The sequence below is a fragment of the Papaver somniferum genome, unplaced genomic scaffold (genome assembly GCF_003573695.1).
Source record: "Papaver somniferum cultivar HN1 unplaced genomic scaffold, ASM357369v1 unplaced-scaffold_76, whole genome shotgun sequence".
Classification (NCBI taxonomy): domain Eukaryota; kingdom Viridiplantae; phylum Streptophyta; class Magnoliopsida; order Ranunculales; family Papaveraceae; genus Papaver; species Papaver somniferum.
Window position 1 is genome coordinate 1523508 of NW_020650526.1, and position 23234 is coordinate 1546741.

General features: G+C 38.3%; 1 protein-coding gene across 2 annotated transcripts in view; it reads right to left on the reverse strand.

Moving 5' to 3' along the window:
- Positions 1-14495, reverse strand: part of LOC113344430 (probable E3 ubiquitin-protein ligase RNF217) — a 17717-nt gene extending 3222 nt beyond the window's left edge. For both annotated transcript variants that reach the window (XM_026588402.1, XM_026588404.1), the window contains exon 1: positions 14323-14495. The gene's annotated coding sequence lies outside the window, so the exon portion shown is untranslated. The remainder of the gene's footprint in view (positions 1-14322) is intronic.
- Between the last annotated feature and the right edge of the window lie 8739 nt (positions 14496-23234).

The following is a 23234-nucleotide window of genomic DNA, read 5'->3' on the forward strand; positions in this document are numbered from 1 at the left end:
TCTACTAACTCTCTGATGAAGTGATGTCGTAGCTCTATATGCTTCGTCCGTCCGTGGAACACTGGATTTTTTGTCATTGCAATTGTAGACATATTGTCACAGTAGATAGTTGTTGGTTCTTTTTGCTTTTGTTGTAGGTCGGTCATTATTCTTCTTAACCATACCGCTTCACATGCTGCACTTGTTGATGCTATGTACTCTGCTTCGGCTGACGATAATGCCACAGTGCTTTGCTTTTTAGAACTCCAAGAGATAACTTTTGTTCCCATACAGAAAACATAGCCTGATGTGCTCTTTCGGTCTTCAATAGAACCTGCCCAATCGCTATCTGTGAAGCCAATTAAATCATTATCTTTTTCTCTTGTATACTTGATGCCAAAATCCTTCGTTCCCTTGATATACCGAAGAATTCTCTTTGCGGCTGCATAGTGTAACTTGCTTGGCTCGCTCATAAACCGAGAAACAATACTAGTTGCATTGACGATGTCTGGTCTTGTATTTGTTAAGTAGATCAGTGAGCCGACTAGACTTCTGAATAAGGTTGGATCAACTTTTGTCGCTCCATCATTTTTTACCAATTTCTCATTGGTACCCATTGGAGTTGCAATTGGTTTGCAATCCATCATGTTGAACCTTTTCAGTAAGTCTTCCGCATATTTTTCTTGAGAAATGAATATTTCTTCTGGAGATTGTTTTACTTGAATCCCAAGAAAATATCGCATAAGTCCTAAGTCTGTCATCTCATATTCTTTCATCATCTCCTTCTTAAATTTTTCTGCCATGTCTTGTTTTGTGCTGGCGTAAATTAAATCATCAACGTAGAGACAGACGATTAGGAAATCCGTACCTTGTTTTCTTATGTAGAGGGATGGCTCACTTGGACTTTTCTCGAATCCATTATCTCGGAAGTACTTGTCGATTTTGCTGTTCCATGCACGCGGTGCTTGCTTCAGACCATAAAGTGCTTTGCGGAGACGATAAACCATTTTTTCGTTTCCTTTTCGGACATATCCTTGAGGTTGTTCGACATAAACCTCTTCTTCAAGTTCTCCGTTTAGGAACGCCGACTTTACGTCCAATTGGTAGACTTTCATTTTTAGTTGAGCTGCCAAAGCTAACACCATCCGGATTGTTTCCATGCGAGCGACTGGGGCGAATGTTTCGTTGTAGTCGATTCCTGGTTGCTGTGAATATCCTTTTGCAACTAGCCTTGCCTTGTGCTTCTGAATCGAACCATCTTCGTTGTATTTTGTCTTGTAGACCCATTTCAGACCAATTATTTCTTTGTCATTTGGCTGATTAACAAGCTCCCATGTCTTATTTTTATCGATTACTCGCATTTCTTCATCCATAGCATATCTCCATTTTTCTTCCTTCGCCGCTTCCTCATATTTTTGAGGCTCTAGTGCTATAAATGCACAATTAGATATATCATATATATCTCTTAGGGAACGCACCTTTCTTGGTGGGGCACTTGCACTTGATTCTGATGAACTTGGACTTTGTCGTGTTGGACTAGGAGATCTCGGGCTTGCTGGTGGAGTACTTTCTTCCTGGCGTGGCTTATCTGGCTCATCTTCAATGAGTAGTGGTAACTCGTGGTTGTCTGGTTCATCATTCCAATCCCAAGCTTTGAATTCATCGAAGATAACATCTCTTGAAATCACCAGTTCCTTTGTTTCTGGCTTTAAAAGTCTATAGGCTTTAGACTCTTCGCTGTATCCGATGAATATTAACTTTTCTCCTTTTTCATCGAATTTTTCTCTATGTTGGGATGGAATATGTGAGTATGCTACGCAACCAAAAATTCTGAAAGAAGTTACCTCGGGCTTTTTCTTATGCCACGCCTCGTATGGAGTTTTGTTGTGAACCGCTTTTGTTGGAGAGCGATTAAGGATGTAGACTGCTGTGTTGACTGCTTCCGCCCAGTAGGTGTTGGGTAGCTTCCTTGCTTTTAGCATACTGCGAGCCATTTCCACGATCGTACGATTTTTCCTTTCCGCGACACCGTTTTGTTGTGGAGTGTATCGGACAGTGAGCTCCTTTTTAATTCCATTTTCTTTGCAGTAGTTGATAAACTCTTTTGAAGTAAATTCTCCACCACGGTCTGTACGGAAGACTTTCAATTGATGGCCACTTTGCTTCTCTGCCAGCGCCTTGAATTCTAGGAATTTAGTGAATGCCTCGGACTTTTGCTCGAGAATGTACACCCACATCATCCTGGTATAATCGTCCACGAATAAGAGAAAATATCTTCTGTTGTTGAGTGAAGTTGTTCTTGTCGGACCGCAGATATCAGCGTGCACCAATTCGAGGGGCCTTCTTGCTCTCCACGATGTCTTCGTAAATGGAAGTCTATGAAACTTCCCTAGAATACAACCTTCACATACTTTATCTCCACCGTCGATATTGGGAAGACCAATTACCATGCCTTTTGATTTTAGAACCTTTAAGGATCTGTAGTTGAGATGCCCGTATCTCAAATGCCATAGCTTTCCTTCGTCAATATGGTTGGTACTCATTGCACAATTTTCAATTGATGGCATAGATAGGGGAAAGACAAAATTTCCTGACATTTTTACTTTTGCCACCAATTGATTATTAATTTTATCGTAAATTGTGCATTCTCCGTCTTCGAAATGTAGTGAGTACCCTTTTCTTATAAGTTGTCCAACACTTAATAAATTTTGAGCTAGGCCAGGAACATAAAGAACATCAGATATGTATCGAGTTTTATCTGACCTTGTACGTACGGATATGACTCCTCTTCCTTCAACATTCTGGAACTTTCCATCTCCAAGTTTGACTGGCGGAATCTCTTGTTCCTCCAATTTTACGAAATATTCTTTGTTTCCTGTCATACGGCTGCTGCATCCGTTGTCGACGTACCATATACCTTGCGATTCTTGTTGCGAGGTGAGGCAGGAATAGAATACTTGATTCTGAGAATTATTTTTCTCGGAATAGTTTGCTTCATTAAGCCAACAATCTTTCTCCATGTGATTTAATTTATCACACTTGGTGCACTTATACTTGCAATCTTCAGTTGCATGTCCAAAATTTTTGCAAACATTGCATCGGAGATTTGAGGAGTTATTTTTTCCGTACCTTTGATTGTTGTTTCTATAACCTCCTTTTCCTTTTCCACGTCCGCGGGAGTAATTTCTGGGTCCTTGATTTGACGTCGACCCTTTCTCATACTGCGAGTTGGATGATGATCCCCCTCTAGAGCTTTCTTTTTTGGCTTCTGTATTTTTCTTCTCACTGAAATTTATTTTTGATTGAAATGCCTGCTCCAATGGTTGCTCCGCGAACCTATTTATTCTTTTCTCGTGCGCCTCGAGTGAACCCATTAATTCATGTACCGAGAGAGTCGATAAATTTTTTGATTCTTCAATGGCAGCGACGATATGATCAAATTTGAATGGTAAGCTTCTTAATATCTTTTCTACCACTCTTTTATTTTCAATGGTATCTCCATAACTACTGATTTGATTTACTATGCCAGTAACTCTTGAGAAGAAGTTCTGGATAGTTTCATTTTCTTTCATAAGTAAATTATCAAAATCTCGCCATAAATTTTGTAGTTTAATGGAGATTACCTTTTCTGATCCTTGGAATGCTACTTTGAGAATATTCCAGGCCTCCTGTGAAGTTTTTGCCACCGAAATTCGAGGAAAAATAGCTTTTCTTACGCCCTGTTGTAGAAACAGTAATGCTTTAGCATCTTTCTTCTTATTTTCCTTATACTCTTTTTTCTCTGCGTCCGTCCATGACGACAGAGTTTCTGCTGACTCTGGTACTTTATAACCTTCTTCTATAAAATCCCATAGGTCTTGTGAAATGAATAGTGTCTTCATTTGTAGACTCCAATAATCGTAACTCTCACCATCAAAAATTGGAATTAGACTTTGGGCATAGTTGAAACCTTGAATATTTTGGTTAATTGCCATGAGTAGAGTTTTAGGATTACTGGGTTAGGTTTGCTCTGATACCAAATTTGTTGGCGCAATGCGGAAATGTGATGGGTTTATGGAAATGATTTTGAAAGAGAGGTTGGTTAATTGGAAAGTGAGGCTTTGATTAATATGAAAATGAAAATGTTACAAGAGGTTTGTGTAGCAACTTTGGCTTCCACTAGTTGTTTACAAAGAGGCACTTTGGCTCTTACTCTAACTCTAGCTCTCACTCTACTACTTGGTTACTCACTTGAATTTTTGATGACCACAAAGGCCAACATTTGCTTCTATTTATACTACTTCATGACCAACTACTAAGAATACTCTAGACTTGGAAATCTCTAGAGCTAATTGACCTAGATCATTCTAGAGAAAGAATTCTCTAGATACACATGATGGAAAATGTCTTAGAAGACTCTAGAATGGGCTTGCACTCTTTTTATCTTAGAAGAGTCTAGATATCTCTAGACTGGGCCTATGCATTGAGATAAGCCCATGGGAGTTATAGTTAGCTATCTAGATAATTCTAGATTTACCCATCACAATTATCAAATGTTTTTAACACCCCCTCTTAATTGTGATGTTGAGCTTATCTCTAAAATGATTGAATTTATCCACCGTGACTGCTTTTGTGAAAATGTCCGCATTTTGTTCTTGCGTCGGACAGAATTGGAGCTCGATTTCCTTGTTCTCTACTAACTCTCTGATGAAGTGATGTCGTAGCTCTATATGCTTCGTCCGTCCGTGGAACACTGGATTTTTTGTCATTGCAATTGTAGACATATTGTCACAGTATATAGTTGTTGGTTCTTTTTGCTTTTGTTGTAGGTCGGTCATTATTCTTCTTAACCATACCGCTTCACATGCTGCACTTGTTGATGCTATGTACTCTGCTTCGGCTGACGATAATGCCACAGTGCTTTGCTTTTTAGAACTCCAAGAGATAACTTTTGTTCCCATACAGAAAACATAGCCTGATGTGCTCTTTCGGTCTTCAATAGAACCTGCCCAATCGCTATCTGTGAAGCCAATTAAATCATTATCTTTTTCTCTTGTATACTTGATGCCAAAATCCTTCGTTCCCTTGATATACCGAAGAATTCTCTTTGCGGCTGCATAGTGTAACTTGCTTGGCTCGCTCATAAACCGAGAAACAATACTAGTTGCATTGACGATGTCTGGTCTTGTATTTGTTAAGTAGATCAGTGAGCCGACTAGACTTCTGAATAAGGTTGGATCAACTTTTGTCGCTCCATCATTTCTTACCAATTTCTCATTGGTACCCATTGGAGTTGCAATTGGTTTGCAATCCATCATGTTGAACCTTTTCAGTAAGTCTTCCGCATATTTTTCTTGAGAAATGAATATTTCTTCTGGAGATTGTTTTACTTGAATCCCAAGAAAATATCGCATAAGTCATAAGTCTGCCATCTCATATTCTTTCATCATCTCCTTCTTAAATTTTTCTGCCATGTCTTGTTTTGTGCTGGCGTAAATTAAATAATCAACGTAGAGACAGACGATTAGGAAATCCGTACCTTGTTTTCTTATGTAGAGGGATGGGTCACTTGGACTTTTCTCGAATCCATTATCTCGGAAGTACTTGTCGATTTTGCTGTTCCATGCACGTGGTGCTTGCTTCAGACCATAAAGTGCTTTGCGGAGACGATAAACCATTTTTTCGTTTCCTTTTCGGACATATCCTTGAGGTTGTTCGACATAAACCTCTTCTTCAAGTTCTCCGTTTAGGAACGCCGACTTTACGTCCAATTGGTAGACTTTCATTTTTAGTTGAGCTGCCAAAGCTAACACCATCCGGATTGTTTCCATGCGAGCGACTGGGGCGAATGTTTCGTTGTAGTCGATTCCTGGTTGCTGTGAATATCCTTTTGCAACTAGCCTTGCCTTGTGCTTCTGAATCGAACCATCTTCGTTGTATTTTGTCTTGTAGACCCATTTCAGACCAATTATTTCTTTGTCATTTGGCTGATTAACAAGCTCCCATGTCTTATTTTTATCGATTACTCGCATTTCTTCATCCATAGCATATCTCCATTTTTCTTCCTTCGCCGCTTCCTCATATTTTTGAGGCTCTAGTGCTATAAATGCACAATTAGATATATCATATATATCTCTTAGGGAACGCACCTTTCTTGGTGGGGCACTTGCACTTGATTCTGATGAACTTGGACTTTGTCGTGTTGGACTAGGAGATCTCGGGCTTGCTGGTGGAGTACTTTCTTCCTGGCGTGGCTTATCTGGCTCATCTTCAATGAGTAGTGGTAACTCGTGGTTGTCTGGTTCATCATTCCAATCACAAGCTTTGAATTCATCGAAGATAACATCTCTTGAAATCACTAGTTCCTTTGTTTCTGGCTTTAAAAGTCTATAGGCTTTAGACTCTTCGCTGTATCCGATGAATATTAACTTTTCTCCTTTTTCATCGAATTTTTCTCTATGTTGGGATGGAATATGTGAGTATGCTACGCAACCAAAAATTCTGAAAGAAGTTACCTCGGGCTTTTTCTTATGCCACGCCTCGTATGGAGTTTTGTTGTGAACCGCTTTTGTTGGAGAGCGATTAAGGATGTAGACTGCTGTGTTGACTGCTTCCGCCCAGTAGGTGTTGGGCAGATTCCTTGCTTTTAGCATACTGCGAGCCATTTCCACGATCGTACGATTTTTCCTTTCCGCGACACCGTTTTGTTGTGGAGTGTATCGGACAGTGAGCTCCTTTTTAATTCCATTTTCTTTGCAGTAGTTGATAAACTCTTTTGAAGTAAATTCTCCACCACGGTCTGTACGGAAGACTTTCAATTGATGGCCACTTTGCTTCTCTGCCAGCGCCTTGAATTCTAGGAATTTAGTGAATGCCTCGGACTTTTGCTCGAGAATGTACACCCACATCATTCTGGTATAATCGTCCACGAATAAAAGAAAATATCTTCTGTTGTTGAGTGAAGTTGTTCTTGTCGGACCGCAGATATCAGCGTGCACCAATTCGAGAGGCCTTCTTGCTCTCCACGATGTCTTGGTAAATGGAAGTCTGTGAAACTTCCCAAGAATACAACCTTCACATACTTTATCTCCACCGTCGATATTGGGAAGACCAATTACCATTCCTTTTGATTTCAGAACCTTTAAGGATCTGTAGTTGAGATGCCCGTATCTCAAATGCCATAGCTTTCCTTCGTCAATATGGTTGGTACTCATTGCACAATTTTCAATTGATGGCATAGATAAGGGAAAGACAAAATTTCCTGACATTTTTACTTTTGCCACCAATTGCTTGTTAATTTTATCATAAATTGTGCATTCTCCGTCTTCGAAATGTAGTGAGTACCCCTTTCTTATAAGTTGTCCAACACTTAATAAATTTTGAGCTAGGCCAGGAACATAAAGAACATCAGATATGTATCGAGTTTTACCTGACCTTGTACGTACGGATATGACTCCTCTTCCTTCAACATTCTGGAACTTTCCATCTCCGAGCTTGACCGGTGGAATCTCTTGCTCCTCCAATTTTACGAAATATTCTTTGTTTCCTGTCATATGGCTGCTGCATCCGCTGTCGACGTACCATATACCTTGCGATTCTTGTTGCGAGGTGAGGCAGGAATAGAATACTTGATTCTGAGAATTGTTTTTCTCGGAATAGTTTGCTTCATTAAGCCAACAATCTTTCTCCATGTGATTTAATTTATCACACTTGGTGTACTTATACTTGCAATCTTCAGTTGCATGTCCAAAATTTTTGCAAACATTGCATCGGAGATTTGAGGAGTTATTTTTTCCGTACCTTTGATTGTTGTTTCTGTAACCTCCTTTTCCTTTTCCACGTCCGCGTGAGTAATTTCTGGGTCCTTGATTTGACGTCGACCCTTTCTCATACTGCGAGTTGGATGATGATCCCCCTCTAGAGCTTTCTTTTTTGGCTTCTGTATTTTTCTTCTTACTGAAATTTATTTTTGATTGAAATGCCTGCTCCAATGGTTGCTCCGCGAACCTACTTATTCTTTTCTCGTGCGCCTCGAGTGAACCCATTAATTCATGTACCGAGAGAGTCGATAAATTTTTTGATTCTTCAATGGCAGCGACGATATGATCAAATTTGAATGGTAAGCTTCTTAATATCTTTTCTACCACTCTTTTATTTTCAATGGTATCTCCATAACTACTGATTTGATTTACTATGCCAGTAACTCTTGAGAAGAAGTTCTGGATAGTTTCATTTTCTTTCATAAGTAAATTATCAAAATCTCGCCATAAATTTTGTAGTTTAATGGAGATTACCTTTTCTGATCCTTGGAATGCTACTTTGAGAATATTCCAGGCCTCCTGTGAAGTTTTTGCCACCGAAATTCGAGGAAAAATAGCTTTGCTTACGCCCTGTTGTAGAAACAGTAATGCTTTAGCATCTTTCTTCTTATTTTCCTTATACTCCTTTTTCTCTGCGTCCGTCCATGACGACAGAGTTTCTGCCGACTCTGGTACTTTATAACCTTCTTCTATAAAATCCCATAGGTCTTGTGAAATGAATAGTGTCTTCATTTGTAGACTCCAATAATCGTAACTCTCACCATCAAAAATTGGAATTAGACTTTGGGCATAGTTGAAACCTTGAATATTTTGGTTAATTGCCATGAGTAGAGTTTTAGGATTACTGGGTTAGGTTTGCTCTGATACCAAATTTGTTGGCGCAATGCGGAAATGTGATGGGTTTATAGAAATGATTTTGAAAGAGAGGTTGGTTAATTGGAAAGTGAGGCTTTGATTAATATGAAAATGAAAATGTTACAAGAGGTTTGTGTAGCAACTTTGGCTTCCACTAGTTGTTTACAAGGAGGCACTTTGGCTCTTACTCTAACTCTAGCTCTCACTCTACTACTTGGTTACTCACTTGAGTTTTTGATGACCACAAAGGCCAACATTTGCTTCTATTTATACTACTTCATGACCAACTACTAAGAATACTCTAGACTTGGAAATCTCTAGAGCTAATTGACCTAGATCATTCTAGAGAAAGAATTCTCTAGATACACATGATGGAAAATGTCTTAGAAGACTCTAGAATGGGCTTGCACTCTTTTTATCTTAGAAGAGTCTAGATATCTCTAGACTGGGCCTATGCATTGAGATAAGCCCATGGGAGTTATAGTTAGCTATCTAGATAATTCTAGATTTACCCATCACAATTATCAAATGTTTTTAACACCCCCTCTTAATTGTGATGTTGAGCTTATCTCTAAAATGATTGAATTTATCCACCGTGACTGCTTTTGTGAAAATGTCCGCATTTTGTTCTTGCGTCGGACAGAATTGGAGCTCGATTTCCTTGTTCTCTACTAACTCTCTGATGAAGTGATGTCGTAGCTCTATATGCTTCGTCCGTCCGTGGAACATTGGATTTTTTGTCATTGCAATTGTAGACATATTGTCACAGTAGATAGTTGTTGGTTCTTTTTGCTTTTGTTGTAGGTCGGTCATTATTCTTCTTAACCATACCGCTTCACATGCTGCACTTGTTGATGCTATGTACTCTGCTTCGGCTGACGATAATGCCACCGTGCTTTGCTTTTTAGAACTCCAAGAGATAACTTTTGTTCCCATACAGAAAACATAGCCTGATGTGCTCTTTCGGTCTTCAATAGAACCTGCCCAATCGCTATCTGTGAAGCCAATTAAATCATTATCTTTTTCTTTTGTATACTTGATGCCAAAATCCTTCGTTCCCTTGATATACCGAAGAATTCTCTTTGCGGCTGCATAGTGTAACTTGCTTGGCTCGCTCATAAACCGAGAAACAATACTGGTTGCATTGACGATGTCTGGTCTTGTATTTGTTAAGTAGATCAGTGAGCCGACTAGACTTCTGAATAAGGTTGGATCAACTTTTGTCGCTCCATCATTTCTTACCAATTTCTCATTGGTACCCATTGGAGTTGCAATTGGTTTGCAATCCATCATGTTGAACCTTTTCAGTAAGTCTTCCGCATATTTTTCTTGAGAAATGAATATTTCTTCTGGAGATTGTTTTACTTGAATCCCAAGAAAATATCGCATAAGTCCTAAGTCTGTCATCTCATATTCTTTCATCATCTCCTTCTTAAATTTTTCTGCCATGTCTTGTTTTGTGCTGGCGTAAATTAAATCATCAACGTAGAGACAGACGATTAGGAAATCCGTACCTTGTTTTCTTATGTAGAGGGATGGCTCACTTGGACTTTTCTCGAATCCATTATCTCGGAAGTACTTGTCGATTTTGCTGTTCCATGCACGCGGTGCTTGCTTCAGACCATAAAGTGCTTTGCGGAGACGATAAACCATTTTTTCGTTTCCTTTTCGGACATATCCTTGAGGTTGTTCGACATAAACCTCTTCTTCAAGTTCTCCGTTTAGGAACGCCGACTTTACGTCCAATTGGTAGACTTTCATTTTTAGTTGAGCTGCCAAAGCTAACACCATCCGGATTGTTTCCATGCGAGCGACTGGGGCGAATGTTTCGTTGTAGTCGATTCCTGGTTGCTGTGAATATCCTTTTGCAACTAGCCTTGCCTTGTGCTTCTGAATCGAACCATCTTCGTTGTATTTTGTCTTGTAGACCCATTTCAGACCAATTATTTCTTTGTCATTTGGCTGATTAACAAGCTCCCATGTCTTATTTTTATCGATTACTCGCATTTCTTCATCCATAGCATATCTCCATTTTTCTTCCTTCGCCGCTTCCTCATATTTTTGAGGCTCTAGTGCTATAAATGCACAATTAGATATATCATATATATCTCTTAGGGAACGCACCTTTCTTGGTGGGGCACTTGCACTTGATTCTGATGAACTTGGACTTTGTCGTGTTGGACTAGGAGATCTCGGGCTTGCTGGTGGAGTACTTTCTTCCTGGCGTGGCTTATCTGGCTCATCTTCAATGAGTAGTGGTAACTCGTGGTTGTCTGGTTCATCATTCCAATCCCAAGCTTTGAATTCATCGAAGATAACATCTCTTGAAATCACCAGTTCCTTTGTTTCTGGCTTTAAAAGTCTATAGGCTTTAGACTCTTCGCTGTATCCGATGAATATTAACTTTTCTCCTTTTTCATCGAATTTTTCTCTATGTTGGGATGGAATATGTGAGTATGCTACGCAACCAAAAATTCTGAAAGAAGTTACCTCGGGCTTTTTCTTATGCCACGCCTCGTATGGAGTTTTGTTGTGAACCGCTTTTGTTGGAGAGCGATTAAGGATGTAGACTGCTGTGTTGACTGCTTCCGCCCAGTAGGTGTTGGGTAGCTTCCTTGCTTTTAGCATACTGCGAGCCATTTCCACGATCGTACGATTTTTCCTTTCCGCGACACCGTTTTGTTGTGGAGTGTATCGGACAGTGAGCTCCTTTTTAATTCCATTTTCTTTGCAGTAGTTGATAAACTCTTTTGAAGTAAATTCTCCACCACGGTCTGTACGGAAGACTTTCAATTGATGGCCACTTTGCTTCTCTGCCAGCGCCTTGAATTCTAGGAATTTAGTGAATGCCTCAGACTTTTGCTCGAGAATGTACACCCACATCATTCTGGTATAATCGTCCACGAATAAGAGAAAATATCTTCTGTTGTTGAGTGAAGTTGTTCTTGTCGGACCGCAGATATCAGCGTGCACCAATTCGAGGGGCCTTCTTGCTCTCCACGATGTCTTGGTAAATGGAAGTCTGTGAAACTTCCCAAGAATACAACCTTCACATACTTTATCTCCACCGTCGATATTGGGAAGACCAATTACCATGCCTTTTGATTTCAGAACCTTTAAGGATCTGTAGTTGAGATGCCCGTATCTCAAATGCCATAGCTTTCCTTCGTCAATATGGTTGGTACTCATTGCACAATTTTCAATTGATGGCATAGATAAGGGAAAGACAAAATTTCCTGACATTTTTACTTTTGCCACCAATTGCTTGTTAATTTTATCATAAATTGTGCATTCTCCGTCTTCGAAATGTAGTGAGTACCCCTTTCTTATAAGTTGTCCAACACTTAATAAATTTTGAGCTAGGCCAGGAACATAAAGAACATCAGATATGTATCGAGTTTTACCTGACCTTGTACGTACGGATATGACTCCTCTTCCTTCAACATTCTGGAACTTTCCATCTCCGAGCTTGACCGGTGGAATCTCTTGCTCCTCCAATTTTACGAAATATTCTTTGTTTCCTGTCATATGGCTGCTGCATCCGCTGTCGACGTACCATATACCTTGCGATTCTTGTTGCGAGGTGAGGCAGGAATAGAATACTTGATTCTGAGAATTGTTTTTCTCGGAATAGTTTGCTTCATTAAGCCAACAATCTTTCTCCATGTGATTTAATTTATCACACTTGGTGCACTTATACTTGCAATCTTCAGTTGCATGTCCAAAATTTTTGCAAACATTGCATCGGAGATTTGAGGAGTTATTTTTTCCGTACCTTTGATTGTTGTTTCTATAACCTCCTTTTCCTTTTCCACGTCCGCGGGAGTAATTTCTGGGTCCTTGATTTGACGTCGACCCTTTCTCATACTGCGAGTTGGATGATGATCCCCCTCTAGAGCTTTCTTTTTTGGCTTCTGTATTTTTCTTCTCACTGAAATTTATTTTTGATTGAAATGCCTGCTCCAATGGTTTCTCCGCGAACCTATTTATTCTTTTCTCGTGCGCCTCGAGTGAACCCATTAATTCATGTACCGAGAGAGTCGATAAATTTTTTGATTCTTCAATGGCAGCGACGATATGATCAAATTTGAATGGTAAGCTTCTTAATATCTTTTCTACCACTCTTTTATTTTCAATGGTATCTCCATAACTACTGATTTGATTTACTATGCCAGTAACTCTTGAGAAGAAGTTCTGCATAGTTTCATTTTCTTTCATAAGTAAATTATCAAAATCTCGCCATAAATTTTGTAGTTTAATGGAGATTACCTTTTCTGATCCTTGGAATGCTACTTTGAGAATATTCCAGGCCTCCTGTGAAGTTTTTGCCACCGAAATTCGAGGAAAAATTGCTTTTCTTACGCCCTGTTGTAGATACAGTAATGCTTTAGCATCTTTCTTCTTATTTTCCTTATACTCTTTTTTCTCTGCGTCCGTCCATGACGACAGAGTTTCTGCTGACTCTGGTACTTTATAACCTTCTTCTATAAAATCCCATAGGTCTTGTGAAATGAATAGTGTCTTCATTTGTAGACTCCAATAATCGTAACTCTCACCATCAAAAATTGGAATTAGACTTTGGGCATAGTTGAAACCTTGAATATTTTGGTTAATTGCCATGAGTAGAGTTTTAGGATTACTGGGTTAGGTTTGCTCTGATACCAAATTTGTTGGCGCAATGCGGAAATGTGATGGGTTTATGGAAATGATTTTGAAAGAGAGGTTGGTTAATTGGAAAGTGAGGCTTTGATTAATATGAAAATGAAAATGTTACAAGAGGTTTGTGTAGCAACTTTGGCTTCCACTAGTTGTTTACAAAGAGGCACTTTGGCTCTTACTCTAACTCTAGCTCTCACTCTACTACTTGGTTACTCACTTGAATTTTTGATGACCACAAAGGCCAACATTTGCTTCTATTTATACTACTTCATGACCAACTACTAAGAATACTCTAGACTTGGAAATCTCTAGAGCTAATTGACCTAGATCATTCTAGAGAAAGAATTCTCTAGATACACATGATGGAAAATGTCTTAGAAGACTCTAGAATGGGCTTGCACTCTTTTTATCTTAGAAGAGTCTAGATATCTCTAGACTGGGCCTATGCATTGAGATAAGCCCATGGGAGTTATAGTTAGCTATCTAGATAATTCTAGATTTACCCATCACAATTATCAAATGTTTTTAACAGCTTATGGCTGTATCATCTTAATAAAGTTCATGAGTCATGACTTAATATCTGGTAAATTAGGTATTAAACTATGAAACCAACAGTAGATTGATAAACAATATAGGCATTCCTGTTGTCTATTATGGGGCATACTAAAGTATGTAGTTCGGAAATTGAAAAAATAAGTTAGCAATTTTAATTTCACACTTGTGCTGACACATCATCACCTTGAAAGCATTTGCAAATTTCAAGTGATAACTCATGTAAGCAAGGAGCTTCTATACTGGGTTAATGGCTGTATCATCATCATGTATTGTAACAATCATCTTTATAAATTTCATGAGTCATGTGGTACACTACGGATATCCTAAGATTATCAGAGTTTATTGGATTAAAATGGTTGTGTTCAAATATTGTTACCCAAATCTTAGCAGTAAAAGACTTACAATTCAATTCAGTCAAATTCACAAGTGATAACCCTAGCTTGAATCAAGAAATAACGGAGAAATTAGGGCTTACCTTCATGGTTAGAGAGGAGTTTTCTGAGCAGACACCGATTTGTACATACTCTGAAGCTCTTTGCGATGTGCTGTTCAGCTGAAACGAACCCTGAAATTGAATAAATTTTCTTCTTCTCTGCATAAATCGAAAACCCTAATCGGTACTTACTGTGCCGTCACTCATCACTCAGATAAAATAGTGTTTCCGGAGGAAAATCACCTTTACTCTTTTTATTACAGTAATAAAGATTAAAGAGTGAATTGAAAGAACAAAAAAGAGATAAAAGGAAAGATTCATTGGGCTTATATCGTTATTCCCATTTTATGATAAGGGGGGTCTTAGGGGTTCATAAAATACTAACTTACCCTTTAGTATTTTAAATTACTTCATTACCCACATAAAATTTACTCAATAGGATATTATTTCAGATTTGTTGACTTACGAAGAAATAATTAAGGGTTTCATGGGAAAAGACGAAAGTGATGATGTGGAATTCTCGCCTTAGGTTAGTATGTAAAGAAGAAAAACGAAAACAGAATACCAAGGAATTATGGGCCTGTGCATAATTTTATCACCGAAAATGAGCACGACCATGAATTTTTTTTGCTGTGGGTTTCAGAGTGGAAAAGTCTACAAAATTGGATTTGACTGTAGTTTTCACTTATATAAAACCTTGTCAATTTGAATTTGACCGTATGAGATGGGGAGTGCCTAACTATATTAATTGAACTAAGTTAATTAGTGACTCGGTGGGTTAACTAATTAATGACCCACATGAATTGAGCCATTGATATAAACAAGTGACTCTACAAATCTCCTTTGCAAAAAAAGTTGTGAATTTTGTTCGAGGAAGTTTACATTATGATCCAGGTATTAAGATAACTACACCTACTTCGTAACAAAGTCTCAAGAGAGTAACTTTTTAGCCTCCTAATTTTTTTTTTTGCACAACATGGTACACATTTGAACTAGGGCTGTCAATGGTTCCAGGTCCTGCCGGGTATCATTGGACCCGAACCCTATTTATAAAAGTCGGGTCTGGTTTTTAAATTTGTGGACCCAAACCTTACTTAAAATACCAGATACCCACCGGTTCCGGATACCTGTTGGGTATTAAGAAAACACATAAAAAATTCAAAAACTTGACATATTTCTCTTTTTTGGCTTGAATCAAACTTACTTCTAAAAAATTTGTTATTATTTCTTTATTAATATACTAAACAAAGATTAAATGTAAGAAACCATGAAAGATAAAAAAAAATCAAAACAAAAAATAGCAAAATACTTATCTAAAAAGAGGAATAAAAGAATGTATAATCGAATACCCATTACCCCCGGATACCCGTTGGATATTACCAGTTCGGACCCATTTAGGTAATTATCCGTCGGGTCCTAATTAGTTAATGGGTCCAATTTTAGGACTCTGAACCGGACCCTATTCATCCGGATACGGTTTCAGTACCGGGTAATGGGTACCCATTGACAACCCTAATTTGAACCATATGTTAGACTCCATTTGGTTGCAGATGATCTTCGTATGTGGATTTATCCACTTTTATGAGTTGGTTTGGAGTTACATAGTCTCTTTTTCATAAAAAAATTTATTGGGAATTGGAGAAGCTCTTATTATCAGCCGTTCGATATAACTTTGTTGCAGGCATAAGAGCATGATGACCCGTACTTTCCGGATGAAAGAGCATGCTACCGTGCAAATTGGAGATCTTCAGAAAGTGTTTCTATAAAACAACCAAAGTTTTTAACCTTTTATTGTTGTTATTGATTTTCCTACTTTAGAAAATCATGTTATGTTTCTTATGTAGTTTGTACCTAAGTTGAGATGTTTGTTATTCATCGTTGGTGGGTTGTATAATAACTTCTCTTCGAATTCTTCATTAGAATCATGTTAATATAAATTGTATAGTTTGATTTGTACTTGTCGTACAATCTATATTGTCATTGCGTTGCGATTCGTAGATATCATGCTAACTGTGGCCAATGATTGTTTGAAACTCTGCGGTCGACATGCAATGCACTGCAGTCAACGCGTATATTATAATATATAAGATACACTTGCAAGCTATTATGGGGAATATGTCTTTCTTGCGATCAAAGATCAATGTAACGGAAATGTATCTCGTTTATCTCAAAACTTTGGAGAGAGTAGGTAAGTTACAGTGACATATGGACCAGCACTACAAAATAAGTGGCATCTAGGAACTGCCATTTTTCCAAAACATCCTGATAAGGGCTATCCGGGACATTCATGGACAACCGTTTGTGTGTTACAGCATATTAATGTCCCGTCACTATAAGAAAACACAATAGGTGAAACAGGAGATGCTAGACAAACCGCCACTAATACCTTTTGGGTTTTTGAGTCTTTTGAGACACTTTTGGAATGTTCCAAGAGGCCATATATTTTGCACTGCCATATCTGCTATTATTATTGTTATTATTATTATTAGATAAAGAGTATTACTTTAACTAGTTGGAAGCCTGACAAGCTACTCTCCAACAACGTACTACTTGATTAATTAATTGAACATGTTGTTTTCTAGCCTACCAGCAAACCTCATAGGTAACCTCATGCGTCACATATATTATTCCGGTTAGGATATATTATTATTATTATTATCATTCTGGATAAGATATACTACATATACTATGCAATCGAAGACCATGCATGATAAAGTATCTAGTTGAATTATCGTATTAATGAGTCTGGGCGTGTATAACATAGAGATATCACCAACTTAGATAAGCTAAAGAAAGACAATTACTCTATATAAGATTGACAATCCTATTACACTTAATGTAGTTATCATGCGCCTTCAACCTCAAGTTGGAGTGCTCAACGAGTCGTTAGCTAAATCCTGGTCCCAACTTATAATAGTCATCCATAAGGGCGTTGCCAATTAAATCGCAATATGGATCCATTGTTAGTCACTAGTTTTGGTAAACCAAAACCCACGTCCATCGATAAAATTATTAAGCTAGATGTTTTGTTGTTGAAACCATGTTTGTATCATCATAACCATCTCCTTTTTACTCCATTAGTTTCAAAATAATAGGATGGTTTCATGTACAGATTACACATGAAACTAGCCTGTCATTTTGAAATCAATGTACTATATATTAGAGCTTGAGAGAGATTTATAGGTAAATAAGTTATAGCAACATTTATTCACCGAAGTATGGATGATATGTATATGATTAAATATTCATGGAGATACGTGTCTTGCCCATCAAAGACCACATAACATTCATAAAATATGAACCAAGGGTTTCCATATGTCGAGTCTGATTTTGTGCACTCTTTAATGAGTTTATAGTTGACATTTCGATCTCTACCAATGATTTGATATATAGGGTTATTGTTAGAGAACTCGCAAGCGCTGCTATCTCAGGCTTGTTTGTCAAGTTTAGTTGCCAAAACTATAAGTCTTGATTTCTAGTCTATTTATAGTTAAGTCTCGGATTAGGATAGTAAGTGTAGTTGAGCATTAGACTTCACGACGTTCATCGATTGAAGACGAAGAACTACTAAGGGGATCTTGTGGAACTTCATCAACAAAAGGTATGCGGAGACTTGAACTCCTCTATCACTCAAAAGTCTATCTACTCTATCTCACATTTGAGACAAAAGTCGTATAGCTATATAGACTTCGATACTACACAATTGATATTTTGAGATGAGTTTAACCCTCTTACATATTTCTCGGAATACGTGTTGGTAAGCTTTCGCTTTAACCAAGTTCATCTTATATTCTTGACGAAAGTCAAAAGATGATCATGTGAAAATCGCCTGGTAACATCTTACAGGATTTGTGTGAGACAGTCATTTGATAAAGACCCGGAATGTTTCGTATTGATCATTCGATCACTTGAAAATTGCTTTGAAGCTAATAGTTTGTGTGAGACAGCTATTGTCGTCTTCTAAGAATATTTCAATGATTGAAATGAGAGTTTAAAACAATTAACCATGATTCGATATAACACAGTATGCTTACTTGTATGCTAACTGTTACAAGTTATCCCAAGTCCGGGAACCATGGTATGCATACCCGTATGTATACTGGTTGGTTAGTTGAAAGTCTGGAAACTTAGTATGCATACCCTATGCGTACCGGCGTGGAAGTTCAAGTCCGAAAATTCAACTGAGTTTGGAGGTATGCGTATCCGTTCGCATATATTATTCCTGCTAGGATATATTATTATTATTATTATCATCATTCCGGATAGGATATACTACATATATTATGCAATCGAAGACCATGCATGATAAAGTATCTAGCTGAATTATTGTATTAATGAGTCTGGTGTATAACATAGAGATATCACCAACTTAGATAAACTAAAGAAAGACAATTACTCTATATAAGATTGACAATCCTATTACACTTAATGTAGTTATCATGCCCCTTCAACCTCAAGTTGGAGTGCCCAGTGAGTCGTAAGCTTAATCCTGGTCCCAACTTATAATGGTCATCCATAAGGGTGTTGCCAATTAAGTCGCAAAATGGATCCATTGTTAGCCAATAGTTTTGGTAAACCAAAACCCACGTCCATCGATCAAATTATTAATCTAGATGTTTTTTTGTTGAAACCACGTTTGTATCATCATAAACATCTCCTTTTTACTCCATTAGTTTCAAAATAATAGGTTGGTTTCATGTACAAATTACACATGAAACTAGCCTGTTATTTTGAAATCAATGTAGTATATATTAGAGCTTGAGAGAGATTTATAGGTAAATAAGTTATGGCAACGTTTATTCACCGAAGTATGGATGATATCTATATGATTAATTTTTCGTGGAGATACGTCTTTTGCCCATCAAAGACCACATAACATTCATAAAATATGAACCAAGGGTTTCCGTATGTCGAGTCCGATTTTTTTCAATCTTTAATGAGTTTATAGTTGACATTTCGATCTCTACCAATGATTTGGTATATAGAGTTATTGTTAGAGCACTCGCAAGCGTTTCTATCTCAAGCTTGTTTATCAAGTATAGTTGCTAAAACTATAAGTCTTGAATCTAGTCTACTTATAGTTAAATCTCGGATTAGGATAGTAAGTGTAGTTGAGCATTAGACTTCACGGCGTTCATCGATTGAAGACGAAAAACTACTAAGGGGATCTTGTGGAACTTCATCAACAAAAGGTATGCGTAGACTTGAACTCCTCTATCACTCAAAAGTCTATTTACTCTATCTTCCATTTGAGAGAAAAGTCGTATAGCTATATAGACTTCGATTATACACAATTGATAACTCGCTTACATATTTCACGAAATATGTGTTGGTAAGCTTTCGATTTAACCAAGTTCATCTTATATTCTTGACGAAAGTCAAAACATGATCATGTGAAAATTGCCTGGTACATCTTACAGGATTTGTGTGAGACATTTGATGTAGACTCGGAATGTTTCATATTGATCATTCGATCACTTGAAAATTGCTTTGAAGCTAATAGTTTGTGTGAGACAGTTATTGTCGTCTTCTAATAATATTTCAATGATCGAAATGGGAGTTTAAAGAAATTAACCATAATTGGATATAGCACAATATGCTTACTTGTATGCTAACTGTTACAAGTTATCCCAAGTCCGGGAACCATGGTATACATACCCGTATGCGTACTAGTTGGTTAGTTGAAAGTCTGGGAACTTAGTATGCATACTCGTATGCGTACCGGCGTGGAAGTTCAAGTTCGGGAATTCAACTGAGTTTGGAGGTATGCGTACCCGTTCACATTCTGGCGAACCCAAACCAGGTCCGACCACTTAGGTATGCGTACCCGTTTGCGTACTTGAGTAGGTTATGTTCATATATCGGTTTGTTCATGAATTAATAAATTTATATATTAAGGAATGGTCTTTTGCAAACCGTGGCTGTAATGTTCATGAACTGATTCGAGTGAATCAAAATCGATTTTGCTTCAATTGTGTCTTGTATACTTCTATGAGAATATAAACAATTGAACAACTCTAGAAATAGTTTCATCTGAATCATTTGAACTAGTTATGGTTATGATGAACAAGGTTGATATGAAAGTGTTCATATGGCTAACTTCGGTTAACTATTGTTGAGCCAACAATGTGTACATGTTTAGGTATGGTTACTCATAACTAAATGAAGTCACTTTTCATTTGTATGTAACAAACTAAGTTCGATTTAACGGTTGAAATATATTAGCTTGAGTCTAATCAGGTTTCCATGTAACAGTGAATATTGAATGCTTTGTTACCAAGGTAACATTGATTGCAAAACCTGATTTGAAGACTATATAAGGGAAAACTCTATCAACTGGGAAACCTAATCCCCACACCTCATGTGTGATACTAGTTGCGACTAGAGTCGATTCTCCTTTAACCTTAGTTTTTTTCCCAAAACCCTATAGGTTAACCAATTGAAGACTTCATTGAGATTGTGAAGCCAGACCCAACTATTTTCTTTGTAGTTGCGTGTTCTTATCTTGCTGTATTCTATCGTATTGATTACTACCTTCTCTAAGATTTGATCGAGATTTAATCTCCAATAGGCAAGATAAAGATTATTGTGAGGTGATTGATATTACTAGGATGTTCTTCGGGAATATAAGTCCGGTATATCAATTGGTTCCTGTTCACCTTGATTTTATCAAAAGACGGAACAAAACTCGTAGGTATTTCTGAGGGAGACAGATTTATCTATCCAATAGACTTTTGTGTGTGAGACAGATTTGTTTATCAAGTCTTTGACTTTGGGTTGTAGCAACTCTTAATTGTAGATGAGATCAGCTAAGGGAATCAAGTGCGCAGAGTCCTGCTGGGATTCAGAGGCGTAAGGAACGTGATTGTACCTTAATCAGTGTGAGATTGGTTAGGGCTCAACTACATTCCAGTCTGAAGTTAACTTGGAGTAGGCTAGTGTCTGTAGCGGCTTAATACAGTGTGGTGTTCAAAATATCGCACGACCCATAAAGGAGCACAAAAACTCTTTTGTTAGAGCGCGAGAGAACGTAACACGATCGTGAGAAGACGTAGCACGAGCATGAGAAGATGTAGCACGAGCATGAGAAGACGTATCATGAGCACATGCGAGAAGATTCAATATGAGTGTGCGATAATAATGCACGTCAGATCCGAAAATAAGGGCTTTATTAGCTGTACTCCACTATTTGTTAGTTGTCATCCACTATGTAAACACCTATATAAAGAGAAAGTCAAAGAGAGAGAAAACAGTTTTGGATGTGCTATTATTATCTCCTTCTTCTTCCTCTAAACTAGATCTAGAGATCTACCAAGAACCCATTAATGTATATTCTAAATGTAATACTCATGTAACCTCAACAATCATAGTGAAGAACCATGGATGTAGATCACATTGATCGAACCATGTAAAAAATTCTTGTGTTTACATCCATGGTTCGATCAATGTGATCTACATCCATGGTTCTTCACTATGATTGTTGAGGTTACATGAGTATTACATTTAGAATATCCATTAATGGGTTCTTGGTAGATCTCTAGATCTAGTTTAGAGGAAGAAGAAGGAGATAATAATAGCACATCCAAAACTGTTTTCTCTCTCTTTGACTTTCTCTTTATATAGGTGTTTACATAGTGGATGACAGCTAACAAATAGTGGAGTACAGCTAATAAAGCCCTTATTTTCGGATCTGACGTGCATTATTATCGCACACTCATATTGAATCTTCTCGCATGTGCTCATGCTACGTCTTCTCATGCTCGTGCTACATCTTCTCATGCTCGTGCTACGTCTTCTCACGATCGTGTTACGTTCTCTCGCGCTCTAACAAAAGAGTTTTTGTGCTCCTTTATGGGTCGTGCGATATTTTGCTCCTACATTTTGCCTCTTTTTTCTTTAATATTGCTTGAAGAGCGATCTTTAAGAAAAAATCCTCCTTGTTGTAGTTGTTGGAGGAACGAGCGAAAGAATACTGGACTTGGAAAGTACGTACTTGCCTTTATTCTTTTGCGAAGTTCTGAAGTTTGTTGTTGTTGATCAGAAATTCTTGATGGAAGGTGTTGATGGTGGTTTTTAGACAAGGGGTAAAATCGTAAAACCTTACGCATAGCATAACGTCACCGGTGACGCTAAACACATTTATTAGAACATTTAATGCACTTATGTAAAAAATTAACAGGGTATCTTTTTTCAAATGCTAAACTAGGGTTTCGACATACAAAACCATAAGTCGCACAATCGCTGCGCATCATGGCAACTATGCCGAAACCAAAGCCGCACAATCGATGCGCCTCATTGCAACTATGCCAAAACCAGAGCCGCACAATCGATGGGCATCATGGCAACTATGCCAAAACCAAAGCCGCACAATCGTTGCGCATCATGGCAACCATGACAAAACAAAGCCGCACAATAGTTGCACATCATGGAAACCATGCCAAAACCAAAGCCGCACAATCGCTGCGCACCATGGAAACTATGCCAAAACCAAAGCCTCACAATCGCTGCGCATCATGGAAACTATGCCAAAACCAAATCCTCACAATCGTTGCGCATCATGGAAATTATTCCAAAACCAAAGCCGCACAATCGTGCGCAACATGACAACCATGCCAAAAACAAGCCGCACAATCATTGCGCTTCAATGCAACCGTGCCAAATTCGAGTTGCACAATCATTGCGCTTCACGGCAACCGTGCCAAATTCGAGCTGCACAATCATTGCGCCACACGCGCCATTGGCACATGCCAAGCGACGTTTGCAACCTAGCATGCCAAGACGTGCAAACCTAGGGCCAAGCCGCCACACGCGCCATTGGCACATGCCAAGCGACGCTTGCAACCTAGCATGCCAAGCCGTGCAAACATAGGGCCAAGCCGCCACACGCGCCATTGGAACATGCCAAGCGACTCTTGCGACGTAGCATGCCAAGCCGTGCAAACCTAGGGCCAAGC